The sequence below is a fragment of the Microtus ochrogaster genome, chromosome 19, assembly GCF_000317375.1.
Source record: "Microtus ochrogaster isolate Prairie Vole_2 chromosome 19, MicOch1.0, whole genome shotgun sequence".
In the NCBI taxonomy this organism is placed as follows: Eukaryota; Metazoa; Chordata; class Mammalia; order Rodentia; family Cricetidae; genus Microtus; species Microtus ochrogaster.
The window spans coordinates 35,345,531-35,372,154 of record NC_022021.1 but is presented as its reverse complement, the minus strand read 5'-3'; the positions used below and the strand labels follow the sequence as shown (position 1 = coordinate 35,372,154).

General features: G+C 33.1%; 1 protein-coding gene across 1 annotated transcript in view; it reads right to left on the bottom strand.

The window, feature by feature from the left end:
- Positions 1–25,987, bottom strand: part of Cdh9 (cadherin 9) — a 98,655-nt gene extending 72,668 nt beyond the window's left edge. The window contains exon 1 of the mRNA XM_005356650.3: positions 25,542–25,987. The gene's annotated coding sequence lies outside the window, so the exon portion shown is untranslated. The remainder of the gene's footprint in view (positions 1–25,541) is intronic.
- Between the last annotated feature and the right edge of the window lie 637 nt (positions 25,988–26,624).

The window sequence follows — 26,624 nt, the reverse complement described above, 5'->3', positions numbered from 1 at the left end:
TGGTTACAAATAACTATGTTATTTGGTGAATCAATATGTTTTTATATAAATATTAATTTCTCTGTCGCCTCAGTCTCTTATTCTCTCTTATTTACAAAGCAGAATATTCTTAATCTTAAATACATGAGCTAACAGTTAATTTGTTCATAAATTGAGAAAACTGCTCAGTTAAAGAAAGCTATTTTGAAAGTTAATGTGGCTCTTTTCCAGGACAAATTTCACAAACAGTACAGAAAATTTTCAGATCCATAGATGGCATCTTGAGAAGCATAAAACACATTCTCTAAAATATATTTTAAGAAACAAATGGTTTATCCAATCAAAAAGGGATTCAGCATATTGATTTACACATAATAATATTAATAATTGCATTATGATTTTAAAATAAAATATAACGTGACATGTAAAAGTACTATGTGAGGTAATTCATATTGCTAAAATTGTTAGGATTAATTATAAATAGGTTTCAAATATTTTGTCTCATGGTATTAAGTTATATACACATATATATTATGTAGCTATTAAGATATAATTTGCCTTTTCTTCAGTCTCACACATATGAAAATATCAACAAAATTCCATTTGTGTTCTATAGTTGTATTTTTTAATAAGCCTTAGTAGATCAATAACACATATTTCTTGGCATCAATGTCAATCTTAATGTTACTATAGCAATTGCCATGGAAATATTTTCAAATAGTATGCACATTCCACAGCATAATAATTATCTTATATGCCATTTGGCAATTTCATAATGATGTACATATTATTTAATTGTACATTCTTAATCAACCAATAAATCATGTAGAAAAAATTAGAAAGTAACTTAGACTTGAAAATAGTCTAATTAAATTTGAAAGCAATTATATAAAAACAAAACAATAATAATATCAAAATATCCAATATTTCATAGCAAATCCTTTATTAGGAAACAGGTTAGCCAAATTTCATCTTCTTAATGTCTTAATAGCAACACAAAAATATAAACACAGTGTTTATTTCAGCTGGAAAGATTTTCTGAAAATGAACCAAATCACTGGTGATATAGGGACTGTCCTTATTAAAATCCCAGGGCGAAAAAGAGGAAATCATCAGCAATAGTAGTAATTAAAGTGTTTATTATGACGATAACTAACATTAATTAAGCATTGATAGCCATTAATCTACTAAGCAACACATGGAATGTCACCATCATTCTTTGTTCATATAATTAATTGTAGACTAGAATTCATGATTGTTGTAGCAACTGTGGCACCAAGGTTGAACAGTCTTATCTAGAGAAATGAAACATAAGTAACTGATCCTTAATTTCTCTGTAACTTCAAATGGAAGTGCTATCTTTCTTTCTTAAATAGTCAAAAGTATCTTCTACTTTCATGTACATATTTAAAATGCATTCCTTACTGGAAAACAAATACTTGCTGTATGATGATGCCTAGTACATAAATCACTGTCTGATTCAATAAACATTTAAAAAAAAATTTAATATGCTGAAGTGTATTTTATACCACTTTTTTTCATAAGCTCATTTACTGAATTTTAGTAACCGAACACTGTACATGTAAATGAACATCTAAGTGTATTCATTTGATTTGTATCGATTTTGTAACGCACAAATCAGTATAAACACAGTTAGCTCCTCAAACATTTATCATTTCTTTTACTTCAACCCTATGCAAATCTCTTCCTACCTCCAAGGATTGCACTCTATTACAATTGTGATTCAATATGTGGCTTTCAGCCATAACAAAATACTTAACGTTGGGAATTTACAATGAAAAAAAGACTGATGTAGCTCACAAGCCCAAGATCACATCTATTTCTATTTTTAGACTGTAAATTGTCCTCTTAAGGACGCCTACCAATGGCATAAGAACAATAGAGAACAATAGATGAAAGTTTATGTAATAATAACATGATGTCACAAGAAAAGAATCACATGAAAAATTAGACAATACTAGAAAAATACAATCAATTTTTTTTTGTTTTTCTGTTGGTTTTGTTTTGTGTTATGTGAGCCTTTCTTACTTGAGTATAAACAGAAGTCTACAAGAGAACCACACTCAATAATGACATAATTATTTTGTCTGTGAAAGACCGACAAATAGATGATTGTAGGCCATACTGATTTCAGTGACCTGAGGATGGATTCACCCTGCAGTCTCAGAGGCAGTAAATGGACTTCTGCCATGTCAGACTGGGCAGAGCAACCAGGCAAGGGTGTATTTCCCCTGGCAATGTAGCAACTTAAGTTCATAAGAAGAGCTTAGAATTTAAGAAGCACTTCTGATAGAAAAAAGATTATAGATATGCAATAAAGACAAATTCAGATGGAAGAGATCTCTAAATGAGATACATTGTATTTAAAAATGTATGTAGGCTTGGGAGAGAGAGGATAAAGAGTATAGAGCGTCATAAAGGGAAGTAGTTTAGAAAAAATAAAACAAAGTCTTTAAAGAGACAGAATAGAGATAATCATAGATTATAGGAACTAAGTAACCTATATATATATACTTTAAAGGTATCTTTACTTCAGAATTTGAGTCTAAGGATACGTTGCTTTGGAAAAGAGGTTCTTCTTTTGTTTCCACAGAGGATGAGAACCTGTGCATTTCTTCCAGACTATTCTTGTTTTATGTACCAAGACGCCCTGAAATGTCTTCATGAGCCCCTCCCCCCAAAAAAATACTTCACTCAAGAAAAAGCAGGAAGGACTTTGCCACCCAAATTCCTAAATAATATTTATAAATGTTTGTTTACATTTAAAGGGTAATATGTTATAGAGAATTGCATTGGTATGTATCTTGGTTTATTGATATAAATTTAAAGTCAATTTTTTATACTGTATATATGTATTTCTGATCTTGATTAAGGTATTGTGTTTGTCCAGCTCATTTAAAAATGTAATGTGTAATTATGAAATATAGGTTAATAGATAGTCATCTATAATATTCAAGCTAGTTCTCTTAGTTAGATTTTCTAAATGTACAGAGATGTGTTTCAGATGGATAGAGATTCTTCAGTCTTTCAAAGACCACAGAATATGGCATTTAATATGTTTTAAGAATTTAAGAATTTTGATGATAGTGAGACACATCTGCTCATGGCAGAACCAATCTGCTTCAGGAGGAAGATGGGCATCCAAGAGGCTCCTTATGGAGTTAGTTAGAAATTTGGGCAAGAAACTCCTCTTGTCTGGACTGCTTGATGGTATGTTATGTGAACTAGACATGCAGGACCCACAGAGATATGACTTGCAAAAAGGTGAGATGGTCATTTGGGGTTTCTGCTTCATGAAAGAATAGAAACAGTCTGCTAGACATTCTACAGGACGCAGAAAAAAGTGACTGACAAATTGCCAATATAGGTGGAACTGTCTTTGAGTTTTCCTGATTCATGAAAAAGTCTGCTGGATACTATGGTCCTGTAGGCTGAAGATGGATGCCCGAACAGTACAGAAGAACTTTGGGTGACTATCCTGGCAGCAAGGTGTCTCTATCAATTCTAGAAATTTGGAAGTTGTTTACAATGTACTTCCTATTTACTTAGGTAATATTATATCCTCTGGAGACTTTGATGTAGTTGAAGAATAGATAGAAACTAGATATAAATATTGCAACTGTAATTCTTGTTTGATAACTATCATGTTTTATGTAATTTTATTATGCTAAAGTTAAAACCTTCATTTATTTAAATAGAAAATGGGAGGTGATGTGGGATTCCCCTCTGTATGCTGTGAATATCATTGGTTAATAATGAAACTGCCTTAGGCCTGCTCAGAGAATTTAGGTAGGTGTGGAAAACTAAGCTGATTGCTGGGAGAAAGTAGGCAGAATCAGAGAGAAGCAATAGTGCTACTACCACAGACAGACATGCTGAAGATTTACTGATAGGCCATGTCCTCATGGTGATGCACAAATTAATAATTATGGATTAAATTAAGATGTAAGAGTTAGTAAATAAGAAGCTAGAGCTAATGGGCCAAGCAGTGATTTGATTAATATAGTTTCTGTGTGGTTATTTTGGGAGTATGGGCAGCTGGGAAACGAACAAGCAGCCTCCCATTACAATAGCACATCTTGAAGAAAGACAGAAAAGTAAGTCTGATAAATTATATCTGGTAGTTGACCTGATCAAAAAAAGTATCTCCCCAAGCATTTTTAATAAATAAGAGAATGTGAATATAAATTACTGGACAAAAATAGCTGATGATTTTTTAATTCTAATAAAATATAACTTCGTCACCCTTATCCTCATTACAACGGCAGTAGTTTTGCTAAAAGAAACTAGTAGACCTAATGAAGAAAGCTATGCCTTCTTTTCCCAAATATCAAGAAAATAGGAGAACACCATCATCCTATTCAAGCCCCAGACTTTGATGAGGTGTCCCCAAATTGACGGCTGAGTAGTTACTGTAAAATGTTCCAGCTTGTAGCACACATGAACTTATTTAGCAGTTGTGATTGAACAAGACAAAATAAAGTGCACTGGGTACCAAAAGGAAAACCAGCTGTTTCCTTTATCTGGCTATCCCTGGCAATAACATTTTCAAATGTTTTTTCCTCCAAACTCATAATTAGAAATTAGTTTACAAATAATTCTTAATCATTTTGTTACTTCTCAATCAAGTGATAAGCCCTGATTTTTAAAGTATTTCTCAAATGAGCAGTCTCAAGCTAGATAATACAGACATTATGACTTCACATAATAAAAACTTCAGACTTTCTACATTCGGAAGCCTTGCTACGGCCAGAAACTTCTAGTTCACACTTTATTTGAGGATCCTGGTGATCTTTAGAAAAGTAGAACCCTGTCTCGAAAAACCAAAAAAAAGAAAAAGAAAAAAGAAAAGAAAAAAAAAAGAAAAGTAGAACCCTCCAGGTTTGGGGAGAAACCTGGTGCTAGGGAAATTCCTGAGAATCCACATGGATGATGGTAACTAATACTCATAGCAATAGTGGAGAGGGAGCCCGAAATGGCCTTCGTCTGTAATCAAATTTCTGAACACCTCTTCAGAGAGCCTTCATCCTGTAATTGATGGAACCAGATGCAGAGATCCACAACCAGGCACCAGGCTGAGCTCTGGGAATCCAATCAACGAGAGAGAGGAGGGAATATAGGAGCAAGGGAGGTCAAGATCTTAATGGAGAAATCTACAGAGACACCTGAACCAAGCTTGTGGAAACTCATAAACTCTAGACTGACAGCCATTGATTCTTCATGGGGCCGAACTAGGCCCTCAATATATGGAGACAATAGTGAAGCATAGACTATCTGAGGGGCCCCTGGCATTTGGCCCAAGATCTAACCCTAGTACATAAGCTAGTTGATTGTAGCCCGTAATCTAAGAACTATAAATGGGGGGGGGGGGAGAAGGAAACTTTGTCCTACCCTAACATAATGTGTCAGACTTTGTTGACTTCGCTTGGGAGCTCTTACTATTGAGGAGGAGTGGATGATGGTTGGGGCTGAACAAAGGCAGAAGGTGATGGGGGGAGGGGAAAACCTTGAATTGAATGTAAAAGGAAATTTAAAAATAAAACAAGAAAATTGGAACCCTTCCATTTCCAATTATAAATACTCAGATACCTAAAAATAATACCACTGAAATGGTATTCATGCTGTAATGAAATAATGCATTGCTAGTTGAGATCGAGTGATCATATTATTTTAATAAGCTATTTCCTTTCATGTACATTTGCATGTGAGTATATGTGTTTGTTTACAATAAACTGGCTAAATAAGTAATATGAAAGCAACATATTCAATGCAGGAGAGTAACAGCTGAATTGGAACTGCATATGATATATATGTGTGTATATATACATATAGGTATGTACTGGTATAGATTTATAAAATGTATTTTAGATATAGATACTAAAATAAAGAGGTTTATTTTCATAAGAAAGATTACTCAGTAATGCATTTTGCAGAGACTATACCAATTCAAACTAATTTCATAGATTATAAATAGTGTTGTCCCATACAAAAAACTTCTCTTGCTTCACTGTTTTAGTTTTATTCCTTTCTGACTTCAAACACCCCTGAGGATTTTTTAATTAATAGGAATCTGTGAATCTAAAATATTTACATTATATATAGTTATAATTAAAAATATTTTGAGTTATTAAAGTAGAAAAATGATGTGTTTTGTAATAGGGATAATGGACCAAAATTCTGAAAGGCTTAGTATGTTGACTTTGTGAATACTCAACGAGGAGCCATGGAACACAGTTATCATGGAGCTTTTCAACAATTTAAACACGTTATCTTTCACTTTGCATATACCGAACATAAATGGATTTTATTTAAAGGATATTTTAAAATCTATAATTAGTGCTACTACAAAACCCAAAGATATTTTAAAAGAACTGCCATAATTTTGCTATAAGTTTTCTTTGATTTATAATGAGAGTGATCCTTCTGTTAGAGGGAATCTAAGTAGTGGAAACACAGCAAACCTAATCTAAAACCATGCCTCTCTGCAACCCCTTACCTCTCTTGCTCCATCTGTATCTTTCCATGTGGGAAGCCACCTGACATGAATAATGCGTACTTACACAAACAGCAACAGTTTATGCTGCTAAAGAAACTTCATTAGGCATTAGAGCCAAATGATGAAATACATGGAGATAAAATAAATGGCAGTTTGAAATATTTTTCTCTTAGGAAGTTGTCTATAAGCAAATACAAATTTTAAAATATAAGCTGCAGAATCGTGAGCATTAATAAGGATTTCCAGAATTATTTCAGGGTGCTTCTCCATTGTAGTATTCTAAGCACATATTCAGCCAAGCACTTGACACAAAAGCATTTGCAAATGAGTCATAACCTTGTACAGCAATCTTTTCAGAGTATGCTTACTAAGCACACACAGTTAATGTGTTAACAGTGCTACCCAGAACACTCACTTGCCATTATCCTCTGATCTACTGGTAATAGCATCAGTGCAAAACAATTTCTAGCTAATGATTTTGTCAACGTAATCCAATAAGACTTCATCGTCAACATCCTCATCACAGCTGAAGAAGGTAGGAGAAATGACTGAGTACATGAAACACTTTTGAGTGTGTTCTGACATCTAAAGAAAAATTTAGTGATATAACTTGCACTTTAACACTTCCACAGACTTTAATATGGGCAACAACAATGATTTTGAATTATAGGGTTTTTTTTTATTATAAGCCTCCTCAGAGATGAATACTTTGATGTCGCAAAACAACCACTATCACAACAAACTATCTGTAACAGAACACATATATCACTAAGTAAGTCCTATGAATAAAAATTGCTTTCTAAAACAACTGTGAAAGATAGACTGAGGGATTTGGGCCATGAATTCACGGTTATTTTAATGACTTAACAATATTAATTGTTAGGATTTAAGAAAGTTAATATTCAAATAAATAGTTATCTCTTACTATAAATGTGATTGAGAGTTTACCCTATGCCTAGTAGGTAAATATCAAATAACTATCTTATGAAAATTTTAATATTGATCTATTATTCATTCCCAATATTAGTAGTAATAAATGAAACAGAAGGAAATTAATTTGTATTAAGCCTGGAGGGCCACTGAGAAATATGAACAGGCATCCTGTGAAAATGTAACAGGTAAAATTAAGAATTTTAGGAATATTTCTAGAAATTTTAAAGTAATAATTGATTGGGTCACTGGGTTCAGGTTCTGTAAGTGTGAAAAAGGAAAACTAACCTGCAAAGTGTAGTCGTATACCTGTTATTATAAATGAGACCAGAGATATGCAGATGGATAATTTCAGAGATGAAACAGAAATCTATGATGTATATACTCATGGGTTCTCTATCCTCATCCCTGGATCTTCACTTTGTAAGAATACTAGACTCCTTAGTTGTCTAAAGTTTTCAATTAATCACACACATTTTCTTTTAACATTAAAAATAATGTGGCCTTTAACACATTTTACAACTACAGAGAATCCTGCATGATTCAAAGCTGAGCATGTAATATTGACAGTCCCGTTAAATACTATTAATACAATTTTGAAATTGGTCTAGTGCTTAAGTATGTAAGTCAGAAAAAAAATTTGAACTGGGGACTTGTTTTTAATTTTTTCTTTCAATTTTTACTTTATTTTGAGATATAAGTAACCATTACAATTCAATCTAAAATAATTTATATCTTAAAATTATTTACCAAATAAAGGAAAGGCAAAAACTTCACCTGTGTGAAAAGGACAATAAAATTTAGCCTTTCACACATACACAAACATTTATGTTAATATATGGGGGCAAGAGTTTACATATATAGAGATGAATATATGTTTGCAGATATGTGGGCGAGTGTGTACATGTGAATGTATATATGTGCATGCATATGGAGGAGGCCTCAAGATGTCACAGGATGCAGATATATGGGCGAGTGTGTACATGTGAATGTATATATGTGCATGCATGTGGAGGCCTCAGGATGTCACAGGATGTGCTCCTGATCACACCCCCCCCATATGATCAGAGTCTCCCCCTGAACCTAGAGCTCACCCTTATTGGTAGGCTGAGTAGCTAGCTTCTTCCAGGGATTTATGTCTCTGCTTTCAGTGTACTGGATGACAGGTGGTCCTCCTGCCTACCAGCTGTCAGATTGTGAAAGTGTTCATGCAGCAGGCTTTTTTCCAACAGAGTCATCTCCAAAGGCCCTGATTCATACTTTTGAAATTTAAAATAATAGCCAAATTTTATTTTTTGATAATGATGCCCACAACTGCAATGATTTTTTTCACAACGTATACTTATCGCCATTAAATATTAAACATTAACAGTTTAGTGAGAATAGTTCAATTACAAAAAAAATTAAATGTTTAAAACAAAAATGATATTATGATCTTTTGGGAATTGCATGATATCATTGCTAGTATACCACTATATTGTGGTAGTTCTACAGAAGAAAATGCACTTTTTTTTTTTTTTTGGTTTTTCGAGACAGGTTTCTCTGTGGCTTTGGAGCCTGTCCTGGAACTAGCTCTGTAGACCAGGCTGGTCTCGAACTCACAGAGATCCGTCTGCCTCTGCCTCCCGAGTGCTGGGATTAAAGGTGTGTGCCACCTTCACCCGGCAAAAAATGCACTTTTAAAGAATATATACAAGAACATATTTAAGAATTCATTTAGAGTTTTTGCATTTAAATATGCTATCTTCTATGTCATTACAGAAATAAGGATAGTTGGCATTTTAAAATGTGTATTCTACTAATGTATAGTATCTCACAACATAAATACATAACTTTCTTTATTATTGAATTTTTGGGATAAGTGGTAATTAATGAAGTATATATGAAAGCTCAGATACTTAATCTGAAGCCATAGTACTCACAAATACACATAAATTCATTTCAAAGAATAAATATTAAAATATATAAATAATGCATAGACAGCTGTAAAATAAAATGTTTTTTTTATTTTACATAACATTTAGAAGGTAAAACTTAAGCCCAGTGTTTAGGTTGATTCAAGTTTCACTAAAACATTGTTTGTTAATTGTGATAATAGCAAATATTTCTTATACTTTGTGTAATATGTGTAGAAAGAAAAGTGCAAGAAAGCATCTTCTATTGTCATAATGTATTTTGAGCCAACCAATAGAGGGGCTAAAGCAACCTAGCTGTGTAAATCCAGATACTCAAATGTCTTCACAAGTGAATGAATATTGTATTTAGCTTCACATTTAGAGACTCAAATACCCAATTATTATTCCTGAAATATTAATGGACAGTACTTAAATTAAGGTTCTAAAATTTTTTATTCCACTAGCAAGAAATGGCATCTCATGAAAGAGTAATAATCACAATCTCATAAAATGTAAACAAATTACAATCATTGGAAAGAATATGAAGTAAAATTATTCAGAAAACAAAGTCTTACGTAAGGGGTAAGAACATAATTTGTAAATTTAATCAATCACATTATTTCTGTACATTTACAAGAAGTAATATCAGTGAGGTCATTTCTATGATATGTGTGGTTTTAAAAACGCAAAATTTTCCAAACATATAAAACATGGGATAAAAATATTAATACACCATATAAGTAAAGAAAAATGAATTAAAAGGAGATCTTAACACGGGTGCTAAGTTTTTCCCCCAGAGACTCAGTCAATATAAACTTACAGAAAAATAAATCCACTTATAATAAAACTAAATTTTTAGTGCTTTGTTACAAAATGACATCATGCAATTGAATTAATTTAATTAGTGAATAGATTAATTTTCCTCTTTATTAAAGATATCTTTAATTCCAGGAGGAAATCTCAAGGACAGGAGATAATTTGCCTGTAAATAATTAATTTTCACATAAATAGTCCGTGGAGGCAAAATGTTTAATTGACTATCAGGTACTTCAATTGTTTTGTTTCCTGAAGATAATCTGGAAGAAGAAGGATATGGCTACTGTGAGATTTGGAGAAGCTTATCTTCCACATTCTAGTTTCCATTGCTCCCCAAATGCATGAGATAACACAGGGTCAAAAACAGCATCCTGTTTTACCCTGTGGGTCTATTTCATTCACTCAGGACATAAACTTATGCAAAAACAAGCAGTCAAATAAAAATAGGCCAATACTTTAAATAGGAGACTCCATGCAAATTTTTATAGTTATCAACTGTGGGATCATTACTTAATCACTGGAAACTAGAATTGATTAGTTTTAATTGTGCAAATATTAACATTTAACATTAAAATGAGTTTTGACATTTTAGGAAAAAATGAACATTCCCTTTAATAAATTCATTGTATCATTAAATATCTTGACATTCTTATGTAAATTTGATTATATCATAGGAACAAGGAAAATTTTATAGCTCCAGAAACCTATAAAAAAAGCTCAACCAAATAAGTTTATCATGCACATTTAAGTGGTTATTATCAAAACACAATTTAAAATAAATGCTGAAAACTGTATCATTTTAAAATGAGTGATATTTGAATTTTTAAAAAGGTTAGAATAGATAAAAATTTGCTGATAGAATACTCAAGACAGTATGATACTTTCATTAAGAATAATTTAATAATTTTTTTGATCATGTGTTACTGTAACGGAAATCCAAGTCATGTTGGTTTTCTATAAAGCAATGGTGGGAAACGTCGGCTGTCTAGGAGTCAGCAAATCGAAAGAGTGAACCTGGACTTCAGTGAATTACAATATGGAAACCTTCATCTCAGTAGGCCTTTTCGGGGTTTGCTGTGCACGTCTAGTACAGACTATCAGGGGTTTTCAAGCGTTGTTGGAATCTATTTTTCTTGTTTAACATTTTTTCCCCTAGGAAACAGATGTTACGTTAAGAACTAATGGAATATTTAGGATACATTTTACAAACATTTAAATGGATTTTAAACTATGCAATTCTTGAGAAAAATTTGGGTCATTCTACAATGAAGAAATTAAACAACGGAGTGGGGATAGGAAGCGGCTTCTGCTCGGATTTTATTCTCTCACCTTCGACTCTCTTTAATGAGCTACCTTGGAGCTGTAGTACAACTCAGGAACCAGTTAGTTAACAAACATTCCAACAAACAACAGGAAAGCTCTGAGCTAATCAGGCCCTCCTGTTACAAATGGAAGGGTGTTAGCCATCCTATTATCTCAGTAACGTTTTCAAAGAAAGTCTGTCTAATAGCAGTAGTGATTAAAATGGAAGGAATTTGTTCAATTGAATTATTCATGATTAATATTTTCTTGCATTGCATGCATATATAGTTATGAATTAAAATAATTCCATATGAATATACAGAGTCATATTGATACGGTATAATTAATCACATGATCTATTCTAAAGAAACTTTTATTCACTCTTGATGTTTTAGAATGAGGATCATTTCAAGCTATTTGTCATGGTTTTAAGATAAGGCAACTAAATTAAATGCCAGGTTTTTCTTGCTCTAATAATCCTGACTTATTGAATCATTCTTCCTGCTTAAAACTATTCTTCTAATAAAAAAATCTGGTGTTATAGGGCTGACTTCTTTTTTTATTTTAAAATTGCACGTATCATTATAAAACTATAATGTGAACCTATTTTCTTGAATCCAGAAAAGTTATCTTTATGAGTCTTCAGTTATGTTTCACAATATAATAGGGGATGATGTTTTGTCTTTGAAAACAATTTTCTGCAAAATTTTGTCAAATTTTCAAGTGTGCTGTCATGGTTTCTCCCATTCTAAGCATCCGTTATTGATGCTGCAGTATTTAGTAGCCTGAATCATTTTAGAACACACACTATCCTAACAAACAAAGTCTAAGCATAAACTCAGTTATTTAGAGAAGGAATCACATTTAATTTTTTTCCTTCATTTAACAGTCTAGACCAGTGGTTCTCAACCTTCCTAACACTGAAACCCTTTAATACAGTTCCTCATGTGGAGGTGATCCCTAACTACAACATTATTTACATTTATACTTCAAACTAACAGAAGATATCAAAGGGAAATGCTGCAGAATAATTCCTTTGTACACTATGAAAATTTGTCACTGTGACTGGTTGAATGAAAAAGCTGACTGGCCAGCAGACTATGTTAAGCAGGAGAGCCTAACTAGGAGAATACTGGGAGAAAGGGCAAAGCCTTGAGTCACCAGCTAGAAGCAGAGGAGGCAGAAGATGAAATTGGTAATAAAGGCACCACCATGTGGCAGAGCATAAGTAAGGGAAATGGGTTAACTTAAAATATAACAACTAATTAGTATTAAACCTCAGCTATTGATGAACATTTATAATCAACATTGGCTTTTCATTGTTATTTGGGAAGAGGCTGCTGAAACAGGAAAACTCTGCAAACAAGGAAAAGCTAGTGAAAAGTTTGAAAAGCCAAGTGGGGCAGAAAAGGGTAAACAATTAAGGAGAATATGTGTCAGAGGCTGTGAAAGGAGTGGACATTTTCAGAGCCTATCCTGTGAAGTAGGGAATAGCCACAATTATGTATCTCAATTTTCCTTATGGGAACGACAAGAAATATTAAACTGATATTCGAAGTGAAAATTGTATCTATTTGAAAGATAATTTTCAGTAAGAGACATTTGAGAGACTTCTAGAAAAAAAAATCTGTCATTCCATTGTGCTTTGAAGAAAGTCACACCTTATCCAGAGTTCAGCTTTGAGAGGACTAATCTTTTACCAACTTCTGTATTTTAGAGAAAGGCGAGTTTCCTGTATGTTAGCATTATACATAAGGATCTGGATATAGACACAGATCCAGGCACACATATTAGTCCTTAAGTAATTGTCTCTCCTTCTCTTAGCTGAAATGAGCCTTTGATTAAAGGAAGAAATGGAAACCTAATTGTACAATTGTTAGTACATTCACATATTATGCTATCTGTGGAATGACCATTTCTGAATGAAAAAATATTTAGTAAAAAAAATCTAACATTCTATTCACAAAGGATGATCCTTTTAGGTGAGCCACTTATTTGAGGAAAGGATATTAAAAGTATTAATAAATCATGTCTATAAAATGGATAGTACACAGCCACACAGTCAGATTGAATAAGTATTAGGCACTAATCCTTCTTTATAAATTTAATTTGTAATATAATTTGAACACTTCATTTACAAAATATGTCAATATACAGTTTACAAAATTTAGAGATAATCATACCAGCAAATATATTTAAGGCAATTTTATTGAAGGTTATATGTGTATAATTATGATTTCATCTTTTGCTTAAAAGACCAGTAAAATATTCATTAAACAAACCCCCATTAATAGAAAACTTCTTACTTTCAGGTCAAGAATACAATTTATTTTAGTCAAAACAAAACTCAATGAACAAAAGGTTAAAATCATAAAAATGATGAAAAAAAGAGTAAATATTCTGACATTGAAGTTTATGATATGAAACATGGATATTTCCCACCATTAACTTCAATGGCTTTCTTAGCTCACCTGTATCCTCTGGATGCACTTGTTTAAACAATTAACGTAATACACTGTCGTCTAAAATATTTTTAATTAGTTTCCAAGTTGCAGGAACTTACAAAACAAATACTACTGAAATTGAAAGCAAATGTTTTCATCATTTCAATTGTCATCCTAAGATATAATAAAATGTGAAAATGTTGAGATTAATAATATAAAAATCTCTCTTCAACAGAGTTTCAGGAACCATAGGTTTATTCCTAGCTATAAGTTATGGTTCTTCATTTTATTTGTGGATGTTCCAATATAGGTTATCCAGTTCTTATTAAAACTTAATAAAGCATTCCTTATCACTATGTTGATAGTGTTGGATACCTTGTTCCTTCTTAGGATGTCCTAAAATGTGATTGTAATGTTTGAAATTTCACTCTGGAGTTTCATGGAACATCAAAATATTAAAAAGCTATCTAAAATTCATCCTTGAAATATACAGCAAAATTCTCATACCTTTGTCCTTTGACTCTGATATTCTTTGTGTCCTTACTACAAGAAAATAGTGCTTACCAGTATAAATTCTTGATTATTGTATTTTACAAATGAAATAACGTGTGATCAGAATGGAAAATCACCTGCCAAGTAAATGGAACAAAAGTTACAAGACCATTACGAGACTATCAGTAAGTTAAAATTGTTCTCCAATACTTTGTTACTACAGTAACGCATATTAGGAAACACAAAGGAAATTAGAAGCACTATAAAATGTTTTCTGATTTGTTTATTTTTCTCAGATTATAACATAATCCTATGCCTTTCTCTCCACTTGCTACTTCCCCCAAATCTTTCCATGTAACCTTCTTACTGTTTTTCAAAGTCATGGTCCTTTCATTTATTATTGTTACATATGCATATGTGTATGTGTCAAAAATCATATGGAACCATACTGGTAATTAATGACCTAAAACTACCTATGATAAATGTAATTTGGCATAAAAATACATGTATGTAGTTTAAACATAAATTTTCCATTTGAGCCAACAATTCTCCCTCCAAAAGCCAAAAACATCTATTAAAACCCAAAATGTCATAAGAAATGCTCTTTTCACTTCTTGGTCAGAGTTGTACAGGAGACTACCCAAGGACCTGCTAGAAAAGATTCGAAAGCCTCCTCTCTGAGGGTTAATTTCAGGTGCCAAGCAAGTAACAAAAATGAAAAACACAAACAAACAAATAAATAAAACAAACAACAACAACAACAAAAAAAAAAACAAAGTAGAAACGAACAGTCCTATCCAGCTAATAATACTCATGAAACACAACAAAGACTAACATGGCAAATAAAACTAAAAAGGCAGTTTTAGCATCCATATCTTAGTTACAACCAACATCACTCTAATTGGACATAAGACCTGCTCAACAAGAGAGAAACCCTAATTATTTACACAGGATTAGTGTAGTCATGGATTTTGGAGAACCTATGACCACCATTTTATTATATCAGCATAGCACTTAAATGCAGAATACCGAGTTGGGAAGTTCAGTTCCAGTGACTGCATCTACAATAAAACTCCCTCACCCATGACTTGGGATCACTGCAGAAGAGGGTGCAGAAAGATTCTAAGAGCCTGAGAATCAGAGATTGTTGTGAGATTGATCTTTTGGGAATGTTAGAAGCTACACCCATTAACAGGACGGATTAAATGTGAGCTCATCAAGGATAACAACAGTAGACACGCTAATGTGAGTGGTGGAATGCTTTGGAGGCCTAAACCCTACACAAAGAACTTCAAGCAGCAGAGGAATGCTGAGTATGAGAGAAATAGTCTTCCTAAGGGAAGAACACACTAATTGGTTATCCAATATTAAAGCAGTCAACCTAGAAACATGCAGTCAAGTAATGTTATACAAACTGAGCAGACTTGGGATTGTTTTAAATATGCAGATATATAAAACAATGAGAAAATGGCCTACAGATTTTAAAAACAATAACGAAGGGTGAAGCAGGAAACTTCTGGAGGGAGGAAGAATAAAGGGAAATGAATGTTATTATATTAAAACCAGCAATTTAAAGAAAATTTTATAGTAAGAATCACTATTCATATGAGCACATAAAACGAGAGTCAAGTAATCAATGCATTTATTTTCAAAATAAGTAAGTGATCCAAGAATTAATAAGTACAGAAAAAAATATATAACAGGTTTTTTTTCTTTTAATTTGCAACATCTAGCCAATAAGAAATGTCTACCTATAATCACTTTTATTATAACTCTTTTAATATTTGTGAATTATCATACAGTAGAGTATCAACAAAAGTTGAAATGAAGTTTTTAACAGATATTTAAATATTTTTTGTCTGTATTTCTAAATAAGATGACTTACTTTACTTTTAGGGGCAATAAGAGAATGAGAAAACGCTTTCATGAATGCAAGAAAGAAAAACTGAACGACCTGACAGAATACTTTATCTGAGATATGAACACACCCCTAATATAAGAATGTACTTGGTGACCTTACTTTAGCCAGTGCACCTAGCAACTCATCAGCAACCTAAGACCCCTCCTGCCATGTGCCTCATTCATACCTTTCTCTGAACAATGTAGTAAGTTTCTCCTCACACTAGGGCCATTAATTTGAATAACAAATACCAACTATATAAGGACATTAACAATGAATTGTAGGTCTTGCCCCTTCCTGCCCAGGTTTTATACACATGCAACAGTGGAACCTGTATAGGACCAAACTAGGCCTTCTCAATGTGCGTGACACATTGTGTGACTGGAGTGTTCTGTGGGGCCCAGGCAGTAGAACCAGGACTTTTCCGTAGTGCTTGAACTGACTTTTTGAAGCCCATTCTCTTTGGAGGGATACCTTGCTCAGCCTAGATATAAGGGGGAAGGTCTTGGTCCTGCTCCAAAGTGATATGTCAGATTTTGTTGACTCCCCATGGGAAGCCTTACACTCATCTGATGAGTGGGTGGGGTGATGTGGGGGGATGTTGGGGGAAGAGGAAGGAGGGGAGGGAGTGGAAACTGGGGTTGGTATGTAAAATAAGAAAAGATTGTTTTTTTAAAACAGGAATTAATGAAGTGTGATTTTGAGCAAAGAGCCAATAGAAGAACATGTTGCAAATTAATTTCTCCCAATCCATCTCCCTTAAGAGCATTAAGTTTATAAGGGTGACTTTAATTCCTTGATTTACTTTTTTTATATTTAGCTTTATAATTTTTAGTCCATAGGTTGCTGTTTTTTGTATTGGACTTTTTGTCTGCATTTGTTCTTATCACTCGAAGTGGCAAACTTGTTCTGCAATCTCTTCTCATATCCTCTGGCTTGGGTAACTCACCTCCCTCCCAAGCCCTTTTCCAGTCAGGCAGTAAAAGCCGGGGAGGTGGAGAGAGCAAAGGAGTTTCTAAAATTGGTGATGGACCATATTGACAAAATCACATTAGTTCCCGGCATGTAATGAATTCTCATGTTGGAAATGGCACTTCCTGTTAACAATTGAATCATCTCCCAGAATGAAAGCCAAGTTAAAAAGCATAGATGCTTACCCTTAAATGCACCGTGTCTGTGTCTTTGAAGTAAAGGAAGTCAGGGGTGGGAATAATGATAATGGAAAGATACCACACAATTGATATGGAGAGAAAACATCTGTACCCATACACGTGGAGGAAGGAAAGCCCAAGCAATCAGAGGAGAAACTCAAAGAGCATTTCAAAGAACAGTATGCAACTCTGAACTTACTAATGTGTTACTGATATATCTTAATGGTGTGTGTGTGTGTGTGTGTGTGTGTGTGTGTGTGTGTGTGTGTGTGTGTGATGAAACAAATGTTAACACATATAAAATAAGCTGTAATTTTTACATGCTTTCTACACTATTTGTTTTAATTGCTTAAAAATAATTTTTGTAAAATTGATTTTATTTCCTCATAAAGTAAGTAAAGATCTTCTTTCTTACGAATTCTGCCTTAGGTAATCCTTTTATTAAAAAAACAGTACAAAAACTTTTACATGGACAAAAGAAGTTTTAAGGTAAACAACAAAAAACTAGAATTTAATTACAATGACATCACAAATATTCTACACTTGTTGAAAGCAATCTATTCTATAGGTATATGTACATAGAGAGATCACAGATAGATATAGATAAATAGATAGATGATAGATGATAGATACATAGAAATATAGATGATAGCAATAGAAAGATAGAGACATGATAGATATGTAGATCGATATAAACAGATAGGTGAATAGATGAAGAGATGGATAGATAGAGATAGATGATTGATATAGACAAATAGCTGATAGATAAATATAAATAGATAGTAGATAGATACATAGGTAAATGGCAGAGGACAGAAATAGTTAGATACATAGGTATAGATGATAGATGTGTAGATAGATGACAGATGATAGATAGGTAGATATATAGATGATACATATTGATACATATATATATATATACATACATACATATGCACTTAGATACATAGTTAAAATTTCAACTTACCAGTATTATTTCTCAAAGTTAGTTTTCTAAGCTGTATTGTAAGGTGCAATATGTTATTCATACACCATTAGGGAGAGCTGTCTCTCTGAAACTATTACGTGAAAATAATTTTAAACCTAGAATAGGGTTTCCTCAAATTCTGTTTGACTATTTTATCTTTAAATTTTTTTCTAATTTTTGAAAATGAATTTGTAGAGCCAATGAAAGAACATCCAAAACATATATCTGCGACATATTTTTTCCCTCCCTGAACGATTCTGAGTAGAAAGAATGTAATGTTGGACAATGAAGGCATTTTTCTAGATCCATGTGTAAAAAGAGCACGAAGGTCTGTCCATTCATGATGGAACATCTCAGATTGCTGCCTGACACTGGGCACAAGTGCCCTTGTCTGTGTCAGTCCCAGTTAAATTTGTAACTTTGCATCATTCTTATTTTGAGTCCACTATGGAAAGATACATCTTCGTCGCTAGTAATCACTTTTTCTCTGTAGCTCTCAATATTTATTCTTCAATATGAATGCATGTAAACTTGAAGTAGCTGTCTGACATGCAAAAAGTTCAAGAGAATAACATTATAATCAAGCTTTACCTTATTCTTCATCTCCTATAATCATAAGACTTTTCCAATCTTATAAATTTCTCATTTGAATAAAATTATATTACATAGCTGCTATAAGAAATCAGGTTCAACAGATACTGTGAAATCAGAACAGTGAATTTAAAATGTATCATTTATATTTATGTGTTTAATCTCTAGATATAGGATAAATATAGACATAGGTATTACTGATAAAAAATATTTTACCCTACAAATATATAAATGTATACATGTTACTCTGACACTCAAATGCAATTTTTCTTTAATGGTTGATACTAACAAAACCCATGAATATTTATAAGCAACACTTCATTACAGGGATTCACTATTTGCATCTTCTATAGCTCATTACAAAGCAAAATGATGCTGATTTGAAAATATAATAACTCTTCATTGTCAAAAATTACAGCAAAGAGCTGACTTCTGAATAAAATAATGCAAGATAGATGAATACTCTTTTATAAATAATTATCTATATAAGTATGTTAGAGAGTTATTTATTTATTTAATTCCTAAAATGGGGGTTTACTATCGAAAATATAAACTCAAATCTGGATATTTTGAACTGTCATTGAACTGTTTGGAACTCTTGTGTAAGAAAAGGCAATAAGTTCAAAGTCTTATTTAAAAAGTCCTCCAGGGTTAGGGATGCATGTTAAAATAACACAAAACTTTTATTTTAAAATAAAAAGACAGACATATGAATAGAGAGAAATAGATACAGGTGCAGAGGAGGACAAAAATGTTTTAAATTTACCAATTTTGAAACAAATGATCAAGATTTGAAAGAGACAAAATTATCATCTATCCCTTCAAATAGATATTTGTTTTTCAATACATGTTCATTCAATATACTTTTAAAAGAAGATAAGCTGTTACTGTCAAGAAATAATACCACTAAGATAATTATCCTTGGCAATTTTATTACTACTAGTGTATGCATGCTTACACAAAACAAAGCTTTTTCAATGTTTGTACAACATTTTCATTATAAAACTAATCTGTTCTTAAGAATATTATTAATTCCCTCTACTAATAAAAAAATCTCAAGTGTCTTTTGAGATGACCCTGAATTAAATAAAGATGTCAGATAATTAATTGGAAATCCACAGTGTAATATGAAGGCTTTGTACTGACAAATGTAAAATTATTAAGGTATTTTTGCTAAGTCTCTAATATTATATAAATAGGATTTCTGATTTCACTATAATCCATAATTTATGTAATAGCTTCCCCACCCACCATTTGTGTGGGCAAAGAGATTATATTTTGTTCAGTCCTTAAAACTGTGAAGATTAAGTAGAAACAATTATTTCTAGGCACAGCTTTTCAAAGAGCCTAATTCACCCTTTTCACTAAATTACCTAAAACTATGACAACTGACAGTTTAACTTTTTGAGAAATAAAAAACTCTTATGTCAGCTTTCCTATTTTACATGATATATTACCTATAAACACCGGATACAAAGTTAAGTTGCCTTATATGTCATCATATAATAATTATTACAGATTAACATTTATGTACCCATAAAAATAATTATTTTATTTCCTTCAAACTTAGTAAACACATTGAGTTTGTACAAACATGCTCATATAACAGGTAGCAATATGTGCAAATCTATACTCTCACATTAAAAGCAGAGCTGTATATGTAGATGAGCATTTGAAGACACAAAGGCTTTACTTTGTAATTTGAACTAGATGGCTTATCTCCCTTTTAAAATATGATGTGATGTCTTAAAGACTGTTATAATAAAACACATGAATGTGAATATTTGGTGACCCACTTCTGGAACTTACATGAAATTCTACCACATCCCGGATGTGGAGGATAGACACATGCCTGACAATGGAGTCTAGAAAAAAATACCCCTTAAAGAATGACCCTAAATACTGCACTTCTACAAAAGCAGTATATATGGTCATTACTTTGTAAAATTGATGATTATTTTTTTATTTGACAGCAGAAGAGGTGAAACACATGTTTATCACAGTGTGTGGGGGGGAGGGGGCAGAGGGCAAGTTGCATGAATAGCACCTTTACCTCCAATGTATGGGTAATGAGTGCCAAGTTCCAGAAAGAACATCTACAGGCTGAAGTAGTTCCACATTTACATTAGACCAAGGAGTGAATTACCAGTTTTCATTTGCTGTGAGAACATTATGTAACATGCAATGGCCCTCTCTATGCTTAGAACATCGTCCCAAGAACCTTGTTTTTTGGTTAATATGACTTTCCTGAGGTACTGTCAAAAATGGGAAGAAAGGTTCCAACTGTATTAGAAGTTATAACAATCATATAGAGAACCTGTAGGGGCTCTGAATTTTAATATAAATTCTGTGGGATATAGTTCTTTCTTTAAGTGTAGCTAAAGACATATGAATCAAATAAGTGAATCAAATAACAGTGCTTAGTTACTTATATTTCCATTACAAGTTATACGTGTTTGAAGTAAAACAGAAAATACGACAATATTAAGTCACCCATGATTTTCATAAGTGTAGAGCCAGTCTCTAAATTGTATGAGGAGGGATTTTTAACCATATTTATGAAACAGCTTCAAGCTCTGTAACAAAAAGGACCAAGAAATTTCTGATTGAGACAAATAGATGATACGAGAGCACTCATTCATGTATGACTGTTTTGTAAATTGCTGAATTAATAAGATAGAGGTACAAACTGTGAATATTATTCAAATATTGGGCACTTCTACTATTTCACATTTGCTGCTCTAAATGTGAAATAAAATAAAAATAAGCACACCCATAACCACCCCCACACACACACACTAAACAGAAGAACCATGAGACTTTCATTGTTGGTTCTCACCCAATACATAAATTTTCACAAAACAAGTACTTTAATCTTCTACACAATGTCCATGCATTATGTATATGCAGCATAGGGAAATTTAATAGGGGGAAAAAGACATGAAGTTGAGAATTGAGTAAGATGGGAGGATATGGGGGGGTTGGATGAAAATGGAGGCAGAAATGAGTGAAGATACAATCATATTTTTTTATGTATATTCTGAAGAATAAACAAGATTATAGGAAGAATCCAGACTGTGACATTGACACAGGCGTAGGCGTTTTATGACAGCCCTCCTATAGAAAAGCTCCAGAGAATCAATGGAGTCCACCACTTTGCATTTGGATTGTGGCTAGCAGACCTGCTCTGTGAGCGCTAAATTTAGGGAGAAGCACATTAGCTGGTTAGAGTTGCAATGGAAATGCTTAAGAGTGAAAGGAGACTCCCCTCATTGCCCTTGCCATGCTTTAGTGATGAGCATAATAGGGGTTCCGGGAAGAGAACTAAAGTAACTGTGAAAGTCAAATCTCTGTCAGGATGTTCAAAACCACAAAAGAGTTACTGCATTCCATTTGTTCTCTGTCTCTGATCTGACGTCTATTACACATCTGCTTATCATACTTCGAGTAACACCCATCTACATACCATTACCCGGTCCAGCAATATCTATCATGAATCTACTTATCTGTCATCAGTCAACTGCTGCCTACCATCAACTTACCTACTTATGTATCTACATATCTATAGCTATCTAGCTAGCTAACCAAATTTTCATCATTAACATTTTTTACAGATAGCTTACCAGCTTTTGTAGGTAATCAAACCCCTTTCTATATGTAACCCAATACTCATAAAGTTTTGTTTTCTCCTGGATACAACTAAAATATCAGCTCTATATCTAAAGCTCTAAAGTTTTATATAAACTTCTACTGAGGCAGCACTGTTATTTGTAAGAAATTTGGGATGTATTTAAAAGAATAAACACCTTTTCAACAAATTTGCACACACAGAGGAGAAACATTTTTAATCCTAAGCAATTATCTCATGTTCCACAATTAAGAATGGTCCTGTTTAGAAACATCAGGAAATTAAGAATTAAAAGCATAAACATAAACTTTGTTGTGTAAACATCCAAAATATTCTACATCTTTTAAAAAATCAGCATTTTTTCAAGTGCAGATTTAAGTCTAAAATATACTTAAATGTGTGTTTGTGTGACCCGAAAAAGGATCAAACCAACAACCAGTTACACTGAAGCATCTACTTGAAATCCAATAACGATCTAGGAATATTTCCAGAGAGAGAAAGTCTCAGTCACCATTGCTGATGTCACACTTCTATGTATTCTTCAAATTAACTTTGATTTCAATTTATTCTTTCTTCTTACAAGCACTAAACTGCCATGTTACTCATATAACTTGTATTATGTAACTTGTAGCATTATCTAAAACATAGAGGCTGACTTCTTTCATGCATCTAGAACCATTGAAGAAAGTAATGTATGTCCCATAGGCTACCAGAGAAAAGGTTGATATACAGCAAAAAGCATCAATGTAATCTCTCTCGCATGGTGCTCGAAAGCATGTTGTATTGAATAGGCTGTATATGTAAAAGAACAGAAGAAAATAAAATGCAAAGGTTAACCCACCCCATGCAAGGTGACATTCAGAAGAGGTTCTGACCCATTTTAAGTTTATCAAGTCAAGCAAAGCTGCACACTATTTAGAAACATAATTTCTTATTAACTTGAGTTAGTATCTGGCTACACACAGCTATCACAATAGGTTTTTATTTTAATTATGCACATAAGCCTAATAATGGTGATCCAGTTACATAAACCAGTTGAAATACTTTTCCGGGTACTTACATGGTGTGATACAAGAAAACAGCATTTCTACCTCAGAAAATTTTGTCACCTTATAGAACTAATTCCTTATTAGTATTGCTAGTTCTGTTTACCTTGAAGTTTGGTTTATTACTTTCAAATTGGTATAACCATCTGCTTTTTTCTAAATCATTACTTCATTCATTATTGCTGGCTGGAGTTTGCTTATCACTTATACCTTCAATCTCACTTTTGGAAGTGTGTAATCATATGAGATACTGTTTCAGCATTTCGAATATTTTCTATTAAATACATATGGTATTTTATGTACATGCAGAAAACTTCAGTTGATCTGGTGATAAATTTGATGACAAAATGTTAACACAAGCTGCTCATTTCTGTCTAGGTTCTTTCCTGACATGCGACGGAGCAGCCTGCTATTTGATCTTCCGTATCTTTCATAATATCTGCTGAAACTGGCACTCGCTATTCTCATAGTTACACCTATTCCTTCCTCACCTGACACAGCACTGCCTTGGCAATAGATCACTTTGAGAATCTGAGACTATAAATCATCTTTTACCAAATGCAGGAGAGTGTTTTAATCATATTAAGAACATGGAAGCTAGCTAATTCTTGTGACTTCATAGAAATCATGAAAAGAAGCCAAATGAAGATTCTCTCCTACTTCACAAAAGTTACCTCTTTTTCTTGATATCATAAAATTCATATATTTTTCAGACTACATGATTTGGTGTATCATGAAAAATATGCTGAGAAACTTCTTGTGTTTATAACATAGCATAAGAAATGACAAGAAATCTCCAGAAAAATAACCAAGTTTTACAAATCTATAATTCATTACATTTTCATCAAAACATTCATCAGACAAATTATTATCAACTTATTTGATACAGTGTGTGCCTTTCGTTATACTATTTTAATGTATAACAATCTCTGAGTTCACTCAATCTATAGTGGCTAAATTTTACACCACTCTAGAGACATTATACACAACATTAGAAAAAAAACAAGCTTATTTTTAATATCATGGTGCTTATAAGAAATTGCTTAATCTGAATTGTGATATTGATTCTGCAATGAAAGGCAAAACAAAAATTGTTCTAGTAAGTCAATGCATTTTTTTATGATTTCAAACTCAAAAATGTCAGATGCTGCTCTTGGCAGACTTTCTCATTTTCATTAGGTTTCAACATTATTTTATGTTGTCCAATTACAGCCAACAGGTATGTATACATATAGGATGTTTCTATTAGTGAGAACCATATGCGTTTGCAGGAATGTCTGTTATCAGGCAAAAATTATTATATTAATCCTAACGCATGAAACCAATTGACAAGTGAGACATATTTCAGGTCTACTATCACATTTTTTATAACTGTAAAAAGAAATTCACATTAAATTATGAAAGCTGGTGCCTTTACATTTTCCTAATTCTGACTCAAAGTAGTTAACAAAAGTTATGAGAAAACTAGAGAACCATTTCAGGTTCATAGACATGAAAGTATTAATGACCACATTAAAACAGAAACAAAAAGCAAACAAAACCAAATAAAAAGAAAATTCCAAGCCAGCACAGTGAATCAATATAGTTTGAACTTTGCTTTTATTTTTACAGTAATAATCCAGAAGCAAATTTAAGGACTATAAAAAATAGCTTGATGGGTATCAGGAATTTTAAAAAGTAAAATGAGAATAAAGCACTAAATGTTTTCATTCGAATATGTATTTTTTTTAATTATATAAACCGTATTACCTGCTGCCAAGTATTGGAAGAGAGCAGAAGAGCCCAGATAAAATACTTGCGAGGAGAGAAGCAGTATCTATACTACATTCTAAGAAAGGAAAAACTGCTTTGCTTCTGTTTTCCGGCAAATAAATAACGCTTACCTTGTTTAGCAATGGAACTGAGTTAGCCTCGCTCAGCAGGCGATTCAATTCTGCCCTGGCTTCTGTCTCATTCCTCCCCTTTTCATACTGTCTTCCCAGACGAATCTTCATGCGTCTCACTGTGCCTCTCTTTCAGCACCACTTTTAACTCAGACAGGCAGGAATCTGAAACCAAAGGAACTCTCTGATTGGCTTCCATTCCGCGTTTCTGATTAATAAGAAACGTCGCTCATATAAGAAGATATTGCAGCTGATGGCGCTGCAGGGCTCCAGGTTTGAGGATGGGCTGTGGCAGACCCCTCTGAGCAGGGCGATTTGCAAGTGAAAAAAAGTGGGAGGGCTGAGGGAGGATTTGTCAAAGACCCTCATAAGAGAACACAGCCCAGTGTTTTTAGTCTCAGTTAATCAGCTCTGTTTAATCTGTTTGCAGTTGGGAAAGAAAGGTCACAGCATGTCTGTAACCCGTAAATCATCTGCCGAATATGTACATCACGTGGAGCTTACTGCTGTTCAAGAAGGATTCTGCGAGTACTCTTTGCACAATGCCCTGCTCCCTTCTTCAAGGCAATGCCAAAATCCGGTCTGAGAAACGAAAGAGAAAGAATGTGGAATTTATTCAACGTTGATAATCATGAAATTTCATCAGACTCTTGAGCTTATTATATGAAATCTGCTCTCAAAAATGGTAATTTTAAATTGCCTAATAATTGCCGTCTTGGCATGTTCTTTTACTTTAAAAGGAACAATTTCACATCGTTTGAAATTTCTAGAATACTCATTGTTTTACTTAATTACACAATTGAGAGTGTTTGTACTTCCTGATTGAACCCTAGTCACCTCACAAAACTGCAGGAGCTATCTGTGGGAGTCCTTGAGATATGTTGCCAGGCTCTGAGAGAAGGTAAGCCATCAGAGGAAACCTGGGTCCGAAGGGAAGTCCCTTTACTGCTGCTGGAAACGACACAATGAGAACATTATTGACGAGTAGATAAATCCTTCTACAAAGAAGTTCTGGTAATAGTTGTATGAAGTGCGCAGTGGAAGCGTGTCTCCCTTTCTCACAGCTCGTTAAACCACAGTAAG